The following is a 14,154-nucleotide window of genomic DNA, read 5'->3' as shown; positions in this document are numbered from 1 at the left end:
CCCTGTGTGGGGCTCGATTCCAGGACCCTGAGATAGATGTGTAACCAGCTGAGCCACCCAGGAGCCCTTCTTTTTAGTTCTTTTTGTTCTTACAGTGTTTCCTACCAAGAAGTACAGTAAACTTGCAGTAGCCAAATAACTCCTGTGAAATAAACTCTATCTCCTGGTTACCAATTTGATATTTAATTGGATTTGTTTGTTGCTGGTTTTAGTGTATGTTTTTCCCCTTTGCCACCCCTTCTCTATGAAGCAAACATGTTTATTGGTCTCTCAGTTATCATTTGTGTGTGTGCAAATGCACATGTGTGCTGAGAAGTTCAGATTCAGGCAAATTGTGTGTAAATCTTACTCATTTTATCCAAAAAGAAAATATTTTTTGTACAGAAGGTAGCATATTGTATATGCTATTGTGTGAGGTCATTTTTCTTTTAATGAAAGGTTTTTATTTTTATTTTATTTTTTAAATTTTATTTATTTGAGAGAGAGAGAGATGGAGACAGATAGTGAAAGAGCATGAGCAGGGCAGAGGGAGAGGGACAAACAGAGTCCTGGTTGAGCAGAGAGCCTGATGTAGGGCTCTACCCCAGGACGCTGGGATCATGACCTGAACCAAAGGCAGATGCTTAACCGACTGAGCCACCCAGGCAACCCTGTTTGTTTGTTTGTTTTTTCCCCTTAAAATATTTTTAGGTCTGTCCAATCAGTGTGTGGTAAAACTATGGATAAAACCTTTAAAAAAATAATTTTAAAAAGCTTTTAGTAACTTGATAATTATTTTCAATTGAAAATAATACCAAAATTAACTCAATAATGTGAAAGCAGCCAAAAGTGATGAAAAAAGATCTACAAAAAGGTACTGGATTTGGTGAATTTTGGATTGTACTTGAAGATCAAATGGGGTCCAGGAGTAGGTAGGTGGAGAACTTCAGGGAGGGTGTTGAAGGGAGGCTTGGGGCAGATCAGCTTGGCTGTTTTGGAAGGTCCATCTCAGAAAAATCACGAGATTAGTGAGAGGAATAATGGTACTCGGGAAGAAATGAGGTCTGCCACTATTGACAAATGCATAGAAATGTAGATTGGTTGGTATTTTTTGTTTTGTTTTGTTTTTTTAGTTTGATGCAGATTCTTCTGGAGCACAAAAGTTTGTTTTTATGCTGACTACAGTATGTAACATAAGTAAATAGAATGGCATGCTAAATGTTGATTACCTTGAAAACTTTCTACCTTAGTTCAGTATTACTAAGTCACAAATACCAAGGACTTGGAAGAGATCATTGTGGTTGGCTCAACCTAATCTTGTGGAGTAGGAAATTGAAGCCTGGAAAGATGAAGTCATGTCCAGGTTATACAACGGGATGGCGGCATAAGCCAGGTCTTAAATCTGGCTTCCTAATTCTTAATTGTATCTACTTTTCTCTATGCTGTGGTGCCTTTTGTAACAATGAAAAATGAGAAGTTGTGTAGCTTTTTTTGTTTTTATTTTGATACTTGGTTTTTGTCCCAAGGTAACTTCAGTTCTGATTTATAGTCTGTGGTTTTTGTTTTCATGTATGTGGGCCTAAATAGTGTAAATGTGGAAGTTCCTTTTTTCCTTAATTTTTATGTACTTACTTTTAATATACTAGGTAAAGAGATTTGAAAATTATTTTGCCATATAATTATTTTGAGAATTTTTTGGGGAATTAATTTTATGTACCTGTGTTTCTTAATTACACATGATGGTTTAGAGATAAATACATTTGACATCCTTTTACTAGCATAGGTATAGTGATTTTTATAATCCGCTAATGTTTTACAACAAGTACATGTAGTTTGCATTGTTGTATATTTCAGATGTTTCCTTAACTTAAGTACTCAGATATTTATCCCAACATTATTGCTATGGGGTTTCCCGCAGAAAGACTTGAAGGCGTATACAGGAACAATATTGATGATGTAGTAAGGTAAGAACTCTTAATTTTCTGTTGCAAATATTGATGTATTCATGCTATATTTTCATTTAGAGAAGATTTCTAAGTCTTAGAAAATGATGTGCTTTGTGATGTGAACTCTTTTTATTATGTTGGTGCTCTATAACTGCTTTTTGTTTGTTTAATGGACCTCAATGGGATACAGTTCATTTGATAAGAACTAACCTTTGACATGGTTAGGTGTATGTAATAGGATTTCCTGGATTCCTTTTAAGGCTTCTTACCAATTTAAGTCCTGGATTCAGTTACACTATGGTTTTTGTCTTTTATTTCACAATGGGGGATTAGATTTAATCCTTGAGTATATTCACTCACTTAAATTTATTCATTCTAAGGTAGAGATAACTGATACCATGTATTTTTTACATAGAACAGTTTATAATGGAGCATAAGTATACTAAACATTTGAAGAAGTAATTTGGTACAGAGGATCTGGACAGGAGTTGCTGGGCAAACCAAGGCCTGACTTTGTCTCTTGCATGATTTTTTAAGTGTAATTATTATCCAGCTTGAAACCGTATTTCTCAAGACTGATTTAAATAATTTTAACACATGTATAACCTAAGAGTATGTGATCTATTTTATGAGAGAAGGAATTTGTTTCTGTTGTAGTCTTAATATATTTTCTCATTTCAAAGCAAAAATATATATGTATGAAACATCAGAAAATTTAATGGCTTTTAAAGTTTAAAATTTTGGATTATTTTTTTTTAATTTTTTTTAAAGATTTATTTATTTATTTATTTGACAGAGATAGATCACAAGTAGACAGAGAGGCAGGCAGAGAGAGAGGAAGGGAAGCAGGCTCCCCACCAAGCAGAGAGCCTGATGTGGAGCTCGATCCCAGGACCCTGAGATCATGACCTGAGCCGAAGGCAGCGGCCCAACCCACTGAGCCACCCAGGCGCCCCTAAAATTTTGGATTATTTTGTTTATCTTCTTAGAGAAATCTCTTTCTTGGAGACTTTCAATTTAAATATTTGATTAGAATTAATGTTATCTTGAATGGGAGAGCACTTTGTAAAGCATTATGCAAATGTAGAATCCTTATATAATTGAGTATATGAATTGTCTGTGTCCTTATTATGAGCTAGCCATAAGTTGTTTTGTTAAGTGGTTAATTTTTAACAATTTGCTTTGAACCAATGTATATATTTACATTTTGCAGTATTGAGTTGTGTCCAGTTGGACTGTTGTTGTGTTTAAATTGTTCAGAATTTTAAAATCAGTATCAGCATCTACAAAATGTACAGAAAAACCAGACTACTTTTTCGTAGTTTTATTACAGTTAGAGGTACATGGGGCTGTCAGAAGTACTGTTTAAGAATTTGAAAATAGGGAAATAAATGTGTCTTCTCATGGTTGGGCAGGACACAGTTGGAAGGATGCATAATATCAGATCCACGAGAGCAATAGCCTGATATGGCTTAGTCAGTGATAATACACATCTACAGAAACACAGTGGGTGATGGAAAACAGAATGACGGGTGTAAATTTTGCATCGAGAGAGATGGAGAATCTGGAAAATGAGCAGTGCATCTCCTGAAGTGCAGGAGTGTTTATTAAGCTCCCTGAGGACCTAGATGAAATACCTTGCAGGTTGATCTCTTTTATATTACTACTATATAATTCTGTATTCAACCAAGTACTACTTAACCAGATCAGATTAGTACTCATGTGGAAAAAGAGTATGAATACTATGGATAGAGGACAAGTTTTTGGGTCACTGTAAGGACCTCCTTGTGGTGGGTTTACCTGGGGTGCTTGCTCCCTTTGCTCTCTTCTGTGAATAAGTCACTGAAGCTGATTGATCATCTTTAAGTTACTGATAAAGTTCGGTTTCTGGATCAGCACATTTCATTTTCAGACCTTAGACTGATACTCTCACCAAGAAAATACTGTGCTACCAGTGCTTTGATCTTTCATCTTCCAACTTTGCAACTCCTGCCTTTAAGCCACTGAAATAAGATTCACAAATTTAATTTGTGAAATAATAACCAAAGTTGAAGTTTATTCTATCCACTTTAATGTATCTATTTTATCTAGCTTTTGTCTTTTTCAAATCTGTTATTCCTTAAAAAGATTTATGTGTTGGTTTGTTATTTAGCCAGTAGTTGCTTTAGCCAAATGTCACCCTTTGGCAAGGGTGGTAGCCTGTAAATGACGAAGAATGATCTGCTGAGTAGAATAGCTATGGCGTGCATGCCTGGCTTGTCTTGCCCTCCTCCTCCCCTCCAGTTTTGTGACTGGGGATATATATGGCTATTGAGGCTTTCGTTGGCTTCATTTGCTCACTCCACTCCACTTCTTTTATGAGAAAAAGGAGGAACAGTCACCAGGAAGGTAGCTGTAGCTTTTCCCCTATGAAGTAAAATAATTTCCAAGAAGAGGATTAACTTCTCTAAGGGATTGGCAGTCTCTAATACCTAAATGATTCATTTCCTTGATTGGTTCCCACAATATGGGAAATAGTAGTAATAAGCAGTAGTGATTTCTTTTTGGTTCAAAGATGAGAAAGTGATAATGAAAAGCGTGTCTTTTTATCTTCTTACAAGTTTTCTCATAAATGTATTTCCATTTGGATTTTCCTTTGCCCTATCTATTTGAATTTTTACTTCTCTAAATCCATGTTTTTTTCTATGATTTTCCCCCAAACAAGAAATATTGTTCCAGGTTCAGGTTTTGTTGGTGTTGTACATCTTTGCTCTGAGTAAAAGAAACTGAAATTGCAAATGCCTTTATGCTTAAATTATGCAGTATTAAACTGTTTTGTGATATGGATTGTTATGGCAACGTGAAATTTTATACTTAAGGTACTCAAGTAACAAATATTTAACTTCTCCTTTTGAGGTTACCTCCTAGGGTTAGGAATTAATGTAAAAAAATAGAAAGTGGGGGAGAAGTGAACCAAGTTGGAATTTTTTACTATCTTAACTGCAAATGTTAGGCTTAATAATAAGAATTGACATGTCAGGACAAGGACATTTCAACAAAGGAAGATGAAGAGCTAACTCTTCCCAGATTGTTTTTTCTTCTTTTCCTCTTATTCCTACCTTCTCTTCCCCTCCTTTATTGCGATTAAGCTCTTGCTCTGACCAGCTGGTAATTTGAAACAATGTTTTATTCAGATAATTGATTATTCTTGAGTATGTGTGGCAATCTTATCCCCCTGGGCTAATATTGAAATTACCCTGATTTATATGTTATCTGGTATAAATCTAAGCAGCCTTTAACAAAATGATGCATTATGTGTTTAACCGACATAGCTTAAGAACTGTTCTGTACTTAATAAATCAGCCAAATGTAGGTTTAATAGAGGTGAACTGGCTTTCTTACTGCAGAACCTTTAATACACTACTATGCCTTGCAAATCTCCCAAGAATGAAATTCGAATATGCTGCTTTCCTTTTCCTTTTTCTTCCCCCCATTCTCCCTTCTCTCATTTCTTTTGTACTGTGTTAAAATAACATCTTTCTAAAACAGTGTTTCTTGGAGCACAATTTGGGAAGTGTTGAAAATGAAAAAAGATGCATCTAACAATATTTCCTCCTAGTCTGAAATCAGTAGGAAGTAATTTACTTCCCCTTTTATTGGAAAGATTTTAGATGCGGTTAGATTCCCATATTTGTCATAAGAGAAGGCTTAGAGCTGAGCATTCTGATACATAGTGATTAAAAAAAAAAGACTTTATCCATTGTCTTCTATACTATCAGCTTTTTTGTTCATGTGTGTGTGTGTGTGTGTGTGTGTGTGTGTGTGTGTGTGTATTTGTATATATATATATCCTCCAACTTTCCTGTTTTATACATTCTTCCCAAAGAAATTTAAAATAATCTTCTCTTAATTATATGTCGATCTCTCAATCAGCCTTTTATTTATGTATTAATGTCCGATAAAAAAGGAATTGTTTGTCTTCCCAACAATATCATTATTGGCTATTCAGTTCCAAGAATTAAAAAGAGAGCATATAGAGGAAAGTGTCACACTAATTTACAGGAAAGAGTATTGTTTCCATTCTCCATTTCAACAACTTTTGACTTCTCTTTTATACTGCCTTTCTTTTTCCTGCTTCCTTTTTTCTCTTTATTGTGGCAAAAATTATATAACATAAGATCAATCATTTTAAAGTGAACAATTCACTAACATTTAGTACCTTTCCAGTATTTTGTAACCACCACCTCTCTCAAGTCCCCAAACATTTTTAATACCCCAAAAAGAGAAGCCTATACCCATTGGCTGCCTCCCACTTCTTTTGTTAGTTTTATTTCCTTACAAATAGCAGATCCATGATAGATTTGACAGTGTTTATAGTATCTGCATCAATCTAGCTTTTAGGATTTTAATAATAGGTAACACTTATTTTTCATTATTTTTGTTGTATAAGCTGTTTACATGTGTCATTTTATTAAAAATCTCTACAATTAACCTGTCCCCATTTCATATATGGTTTAAAAGAAGTTAATTTCCCCAAGTGCCATAGTGGGTAAGTAGTGAGCTGAGGGTCGAGTCTAGTCTGTGAGATTCCAAAGCTGATTGTCTCAGTAGCCATATCTATCAGAGGATGAAATGTCTTACCACATACATATGTACACCAGAATATGCCTATATAGGCATATTCCAGAAAATTTATTTAGGATTTGAGTTTCCAGGTTGAAAAAAAAAGCTATAAAGTGCCAAGCACAACGAATGAAAACAGGCCAATACCAGGCAGTTATTACAAAATTTCTTTAAGAATATCAGAAATAATGAGAATGTCTCAAAAGCTTTTGGGATCATTTAGGAGGGATTAGGAATATATATGTCATCTAACTTCTCATAATCTAAGAATCTAATTTAAAGATGGAAGATGGAGGACTAGCGCTTTACAAGTTCTGCATTCAGCCTAGAGTTCTGTATCCAGCCAAACCATTAGTCAAGTGCAAAAGGAGGAAGGAAAGACCTTCAAGAACAAGAAAAAAAATATATCCACCATGCAACATTTCTTAGGAAATTCCTAGACCATGTGCCCTAACAAAATAAGAGAATAAACCATCAAAATAAAGAAAGGGGCTTTAAAATTTCGTTTTAAATTTTTCTTTTTCTTTTCTTTTTTTTTTAAGAGAGGGGTCAGTGAGGGGGCAGAGGGGAGAGGAAGAGTCTTAAGCAGGCTCCATGCCCAACCCAGAGACTAATGCGGTGCTCCATCTAACATCCCTGAGATCAGAACTTGAGCTGAAGAGTCAGATGTTTAACCAACTGAGCCACCCAGGTGCCACTAAACTTTACCATTTTAACCATTTCTGAGTGTATACTTCAGTGGCCTTAGGTACATTCATATTGTACAGCCTAAAACTTTTTTTTTCTCCTACCACACTGAAATGTTGTACGCATTAAATAGTAGCTCCCCCATTTTCTCTACTCTGAGCTCTTGGCAACCACTGTTCTACTTTCTGTGTCTGTGTATGTAACTATTCTGGGCACCTTATATAAGTGGAGTTATGCAATCTTTGCCTTTTTGTGACTGACTTAGCATAGCATGTGACTTTGTTTAGCATAATGTCTTCAAGTTGCACTCATGTTGTGGCCTATATTGGCCATGTTTTCTTCCCTTGTATGTATATAGCACATTCTGTTTATTCATCCATGGATGGACACTTGAGTTGCTTCTGCCTTTTGACTGTTGTAAATAATGCTGATATGAACATGGGTGTACCAGTATCTGCATCTTGCTGCTTTCAGTTCGTTTGGTTGTATACCCAGAAATGGAGTGGCTGGGTCAAATAGTGATTCTGTGTTTAATTTTTTGAGGAACTACCATATTGTTTCTCCCAGCAGCCGCATCATTTTTCATTCTCAGCAGCAAGAATAAATGTTCCAGTTTCACTACATCCTTGTCAACACTTGGTATTTTCTGAGCTTTTTTTTCCTCATTCTTTTTTTTTTTTTTTTAAGATTTTATTTATTTATTTGACAGACAGAGATGACAAGTAGGCAGAGAGGCAGGCAGAGAGAGGAGGAAGCAGGTCCCCTGCAGAGCAGAGAGCCTGACATGAGGCTCGATCCCAGGACCCTGGGATCATGACCTGAGCCGAAGGCAGAGGCTTTAACCCACTGAACCACCCAGGCGCCCCACTTTTTTTTTTTTTTTAATAGAGCCATCCTAATGGGTGTGAAGTGGTATCTGTAACTTGAAGAAATCACACATGTCAGCTACAGAAGCAGAGACCTGAGAAACTTCCTTCTCTCTATGAGCCTTGGTAACTGACCTCTCCTGCAAAGCCCCTTCCCCAAAAGCAAGAGGAAAAGGACGGGGCATAAAGCACCCTTATTTTATCTAGACTCTTTCTAAGATTTTTCCCATTCTTTTTACTTCTGGAGTATGATAGCTGATGATTGCTTCGTTTGCTGGGAACCAGCGCTCTAGGAAATTCGTGTTAGCCACTTGGCCACTCTCATGTACCCTGGCCCTCTGTTTTAAAAAATGAAAAAATGCCAAAAGAAGGTTTTAGAAACAGAGGTATTTAAAATGTGCACATTGGACACATCAGTACTTCTAGTGTACACACTTAGAATGACTGTAATTATCTTGAAGCAACTTACAAAGTTTAAATTTGAGGTCTATGGTCTCCCTTCTTGGAAGGCCTATTTAAGCATCTGGTTGATTCAGTCTTATATTTCTCATCACCTAATAGGAGGCCTTCCATCTCTTTCCTCTTCTGTTCCTCTTTTAAATTTGAGTCTAGACAATATAGCTCAAGGTCCAGAGGAACCAGAAAAATGACCAATGATTTTCAGTTTTGGGGACTCTAATATTGCGTATGATCTTTTTGCCGCATGATCTTTTTTATTTTCATTGAAGTATAGTCAACATATATGTTATATTAGTTTCAGGTTTATAATGTAGTGATTGGAAAAATCTAACAAGTATAACTGCCATTTGTCACCATAGAATACTCTGACTTATATTCCCTTTCATCACCATGACTTATTCATTCCATAACTAACCTGTATCTCCTGCTCCCCATCACCCATTTTTCCATTTTGTCCATAGCCATACCTGCTCCCTTTTGTATTTAAGGGTCTGTTTCTGCTTTTTGTTTGTGTTAAAAATTTTTTTTTCAGATTCTACATATAAGTGAAATCATATGGTATTTGTCTTTCTGTGACTGACTTACCTTGCTTAAGGTAATACTCTATATCCATCCATGTTGCAAATGCAAAATTTCATTCCTTTTTAATGGCTGAGGTATAGTCCATTGTTTGTGTATCAATCATCTCTTTATTCATCTGTCATTGGACACTTGGGATGCTTTCATAATTTGGACATTGTAAATAATGCTGCAGTAAACATAGGGGTATATGTATCATTTTGAATTAAAGTTTCTGTTTTCTTTGGTTATATATACTTATTAGTGGAATTACTGGATCATAAGGCAGTTCCACTTTTAATTTCCTGAGGAACCTTTGTACTGTTTTCCATAGTGGCTGCACCAATTCACATTCCCACTAACAGTACATAAGGGCTCCTTTTTTTCCACATTCTTAACCAATACTTGTTTCTTGTCTTTTGGACTCTAGACGTTTGGCAGTTGTAAGGTGGTAAGGTGGTAACCTCAGTGTGGTTTTAATTTGCACTTACATAATGATTAGTGATGTTGAACATCTTTTCATGGGCTTATTGCCCATTTGTTTATCTTTTTGGAGAAATGTTTAGCAGTTTGTGTTTTTGTTGTTGAGTTCTAGGAGTTCTTCATATATTCTGGATATTAATCCCTTATCAGATATGTGATTTGAAAATATTTTCTCCCATTCTCTTGCTTTGTTGATAGTGTTCTTGATGAACAAAAAGTTAAAAGTTTGATGCAGTACAGTACAATTTAACTATTTTTTGTTGTCTGCCTTTGGTGACGCATCCAGAAATCATTGCTAAACTGGAATTATGAAGCTTTTCTTCTGATTTCCTTTTAAGAGTTTTATAGTGTTTGGTCTTTTTTGCTTAGATCATTAATCCATTTTAAGTAATTTTTGACTATGTTTTAAGATAAGGGTCTAACTTAATGCTTTACATGTGGATATACACTTTTCCCAACACCATTTGTTGAAAAGACCATCCTTTCCCCTTTGAATGGTGTTTCCACACTTGTCAGAGAATTTTTGACTGTATATACTGTATATACAAGAGTTTATTTCTGTCTTCATGCCAGTAAAACACTTTGTATCTTTATGGTAGATTTTGAAATCAGTAATTGTGAGTCTTACATCTTTGTTCCTCTGATTCAAGAGTCTTTTGGCCATGGAGGGTTTTTGAGAGTCCATATGAATTTTAATGGAATTTTCTAGTTCTGCAAAAAAAAAAAATGTTTTGGGGATTTTTGAATGATATCAATCTGTACAGTTTTGTTGGATGATATTGAAATATTAACAGTATCAGATTGGGGTGTCTTTCCATTTTTTTAGGTCTTTAATTTTTTTTTTTCAACAGTGTTTTATAGTTTTCTCTGTATATCACCTCCTTAATTAAGTTCTTTCCTAGATTCTCTTTTTTGGTGTTTATCATGGACGGAATTTTCCTTTTTGGATTGTTCATTGTCAGTGTATAGAAGTACAGCTGATTTTTGCACATTAATTTTGTATGCTGCTGCTTTTTATAGTTTGTTTATTTGATGATTTTTTTTTTTTTGGTGTGGAATCTTTAAGGTACATGTAAAAACATATAGAACATGTCATCTGCAAACAGAGATAATTTTATTTCTTCCTTTTTAATATGGTTGCCTTTTTAGATAGAAGTAGCAAAACAGACTTCCTGTTTTGCTATTGACCTTAGAGGACAATTTTTGTCTTTTACCATCGCACGTCATGGTAGCTATAGGGTGTGGAGTTTTTCTTTTTAAATTGACTTTAGTTTTTGGAGCTATTTTACATTCACAGCTACATTCAATTAGAAGGTACAGAACTTTCCTGTATGCCCCCTGCCCTCACACATATATGGTCTCCTTCATTATCCTTGCCCTCTACCAGAGTGGTTTATTTGTTGTATTGATGAACCTGTTCTGACATCATTATACAAAACCCATAATTTCCATTAGGCTTCACTCTTGGTGTTGTGTGTTGTATGAGCTTGGAAAAATTTTAATGACATGTATCCGCCATCATAGTAACACACCTAGTGGTTTCACTGCTCTAACAGTAGTCTGCAGTCTGCCTATTTGTCCCTTTCCTCCCAGCCCAGCCGCTGGCAACTGCTGATTTTTTTTTACTGTCTCCATTCTTCTGACTTTTCTATACTGTCATATAGGTGAAATCATCCAGTATGTAGCATACAAAAACTCTGGTACTATCCAATATGGCAATATATGAAAAACCCACAGCATGCAAAATGGTATGGCCACTTGGAAGACAGTTGGTAGTTTCTTAAAAAACTAAACATGCTCCATAAAATCAAGCAATTGTATCCCTTTGGGTAGTTACCCACAAGAGTTGCAAAGTTATATTCACACAAGAATGGATGTCAAGTCTTTAATGCCTGGCTCCTAAATGAGGAAAAAGGGTGGGGAATGAAGGGAAAAAATGGGCTCTGGATCTTTAAGTCCCCTGGAAGCCTTTTCCATCAGTGGGGATTTCAGCAGTGGTGGCCTGCTTCTGTGTGTGCAGGTGTGTAATCAGAAGCAGCAGCCAATGATCAGAACACAGATCTCTGATATTTGGAGGACAACGTCCCATAAGCTGGTGTAGGCTGTGCTAGGCATATGTGCATGGCTTCCTCTTGCTAGGTGAGGGGGTGGGCACTGGGGTTGGTAGCTGGTACCATGTGAGAGTTGAAATTGACTGAAATTAACTGTGATTTACTGTCTAAGCCTTTCCCTAGAATCTGCAAGCTTTTGAATAGACTCCAGGATTCCAAAATAGTTACACTAGTCAGATTATGCCAGTACAATTCTTGTTTAGGTGGGGAGATGGATTCCTGGTGACTCCTACTTTGCCATCTTCCCTCAACTAATTTCTTATTACAAGTTTTTTTTATATCTTTTGGAATACGTGTTTATGTATTCCTTTGACAAAAATAATTTTAAAATGCACTTTGGCAGCTCATAGGAGTTCATAGGAATTGAGGAAAGAAAAGACTTCTAAAAACTAAAGACTGTATTCTCACAGCTGTCTTTAATGAATTCAGATTATTATATATTGAAATTATTTGAATGAAGTAAGGTACAGTGTGTCTTAGATTGTACTCATTCCACATTTTGAGAGTATTACCTCTCTGCTCTTACGTTTTTAGTCTACTTTCCAAGTTATCTGTAGTTAAATTTTCCCATTTCCCTTTGGAAAGTGCTGTTTTCTTGCTTTTTTCCGCTTTTCCATTGTATCAAATTTATAAGGCAGTGAGCCAATTGTGGGCATGAAATCCTTGGGAGGAGAGAGGAGGAAGTGGGAGGGGCAGCCATGGTGAATGTTTTCCTAAGTAATATTCAAGCTCTTTGAGAGTACTTACCCTCCCCCCTTTTTAAAAATGCTGTGATAGTTTCTCTTAAATAGATTGTTTATCCTCCTGCCAGTCTCACTGTTGCGCAAAGTGCTAGATAAGAAATTGTATAGTTCACATTATTAAAGGGAGTACAAAAGTATTTTACCAACCCTTAGTAAAAAAAAAAAAAAAAAAAAAAAAAAAAAAACCCAAAACAAAAAAACAAACAAAAGCCAAAAAAACAGAACAGCTATAGGATAATAAATAAAAGAACAGAGTCAGAGTTCTGGGTTGCACATGACAGAAAGTAGCTCTAATTAAGCAGAAAAGAATTATTTGAAAAATATTAGATAGCTCATAGGTAGAGAATCAGGCTTAGAAACTTTGCAGAAGCAAAAGACCATGCCTTGCTTCCCTCAAAAGACCATGCCTTGCTTCCCTTGCTTTGAGGGAAGCAAGGCATGGTCAAGAGGTTACAATAAGGCAGTCTCTGCTTAGGACATGGCTGCTTGAAAACTTGCTATCCCAGGTACTGCTGCCTTGACTGCATGTTGGTGACTGTGCTTATAAGCTTTCAGCACTTCTGGAGCTTTCTTTCAGTGATCTGACTCCTTTGCCCCTTGCTATCACCACCTAGGATTCAGTGTCCAGAGTAGGAGGACCTAATTGGTGTTAGACTTGCACCCATGATGAGGAAGATAAGGAAGGGAATATTTGCTTCTCACTTCTTGAAATTCTCTCCAAATTAGAATGGTTGTGGATGCTGAACAGCCTAAAGAGTACTAATACCTCCTATAAATTTCTCTTACTTCACACGTCCTATCCTCAGACTCTCTTCCCAAAGAAACCTACAATTAAAACTTTCAGGTATTCTTTAAGAAACTGTTTTCTTCTTACATCCACTTTTTAAGAGAAATAGTTGGGAACATAGTGCCTACTGTTCTGCATCTTGCTTTTTTTTTTTTTTCATTTACCATACTTAGGAATGGAACTGATTTTGTTATTGGCTTTTATTCCATTTTATGATCATTCCATAATAAACAGTCCCCTCCAATCCATATTAGGTTATTTCTTGTTTGTCACTATTGAAAACAGCACTCTAATAAACATTTTCTCACACATACCTTGGTGTCCTTTAACAGGTATTTACTGAAGGTAGATCCTTAGCAGTGGAGCAGTGGAGTTCTTCTCTTCTCCACAGTGGAATTTATTCTCACCAACATGCATGACAGCATCTTTCCCCCTTCAGTCTTGGCAAACAGTATTATCAAACTTAAACTTTTTGTAATTTTTTGGGTAATTTGAGTTTGATTGCATTTCTTTAATTGTGAGATTAAGCGACTTTGTGATCTTTATTAGTCATATTTTTTTTTCCTTTTGGTTTGTACATGTATACTGACTGACCCTATCTTCAGCATATTTAAATTTTTTTTTTCTTAATGATTTTTATGAACGCTTCAAAAATTAAGGAAGTTAGGGAGGAGGAGTCAAGATGGCGGAGAAGTAGCAGGCTGAGACTACTTCAGCAATCGGAGATCAGCTAGATCGCTTATCTAAAGATTGCAAACACCTGAAAATCCATCCGCTGATCGAAGAGAAGAAGAACAGCAATTCTGGAAACAGAAAAACAACCACTTTATGAAAGGTAGGACCGGCGGAGAAGTGAATCCAAAGCGACGGGAAGATAGACCCCGGGGGGAGGGGCCGGCTCCCGGCAAGCGGCGGAGCAACCGTGCACAAAAT

The 14,154-nt window shown here is 36.1% G+C and overlaps 1 pseudogene; it reads left to right on the top strand.

The window, feature by feature from the left end:
- The first annotated feature begins 1,217 nt into the window (after positions 1–1,217).
- Positions 1,218–14,154, top strand: part of LOC131829041 (phosphatidylinositol 3,4,5-trisphosphate 3-phosphatase and dual-specificity protein phosphatase PTEN-like) — a 66,572-nt pseudogene continuing 53,635 nt past the window's right edge.

The sequence above is a fragment of the Mustela lutreola genome, chromosome 4 (genome assembly GCF_030435805.1).
Source record: "Mustela lutreola isolate mMusLut2 chromosome 4, mMusLut2.pri, whole genome shotgun sequence".
Taxonomy (NCBI): domain Eukaryota; kingdom Metazoa; phylum Chordata; class Mammalia; order Carnivora; family Mustelidae; genus Mustela; species Mustela lutreola.
The sequence above is the reverse complement of the archived record's forward strand: the minus strand, read 5'-3'. Positions and strand labels throughout refer to the sequence as shown.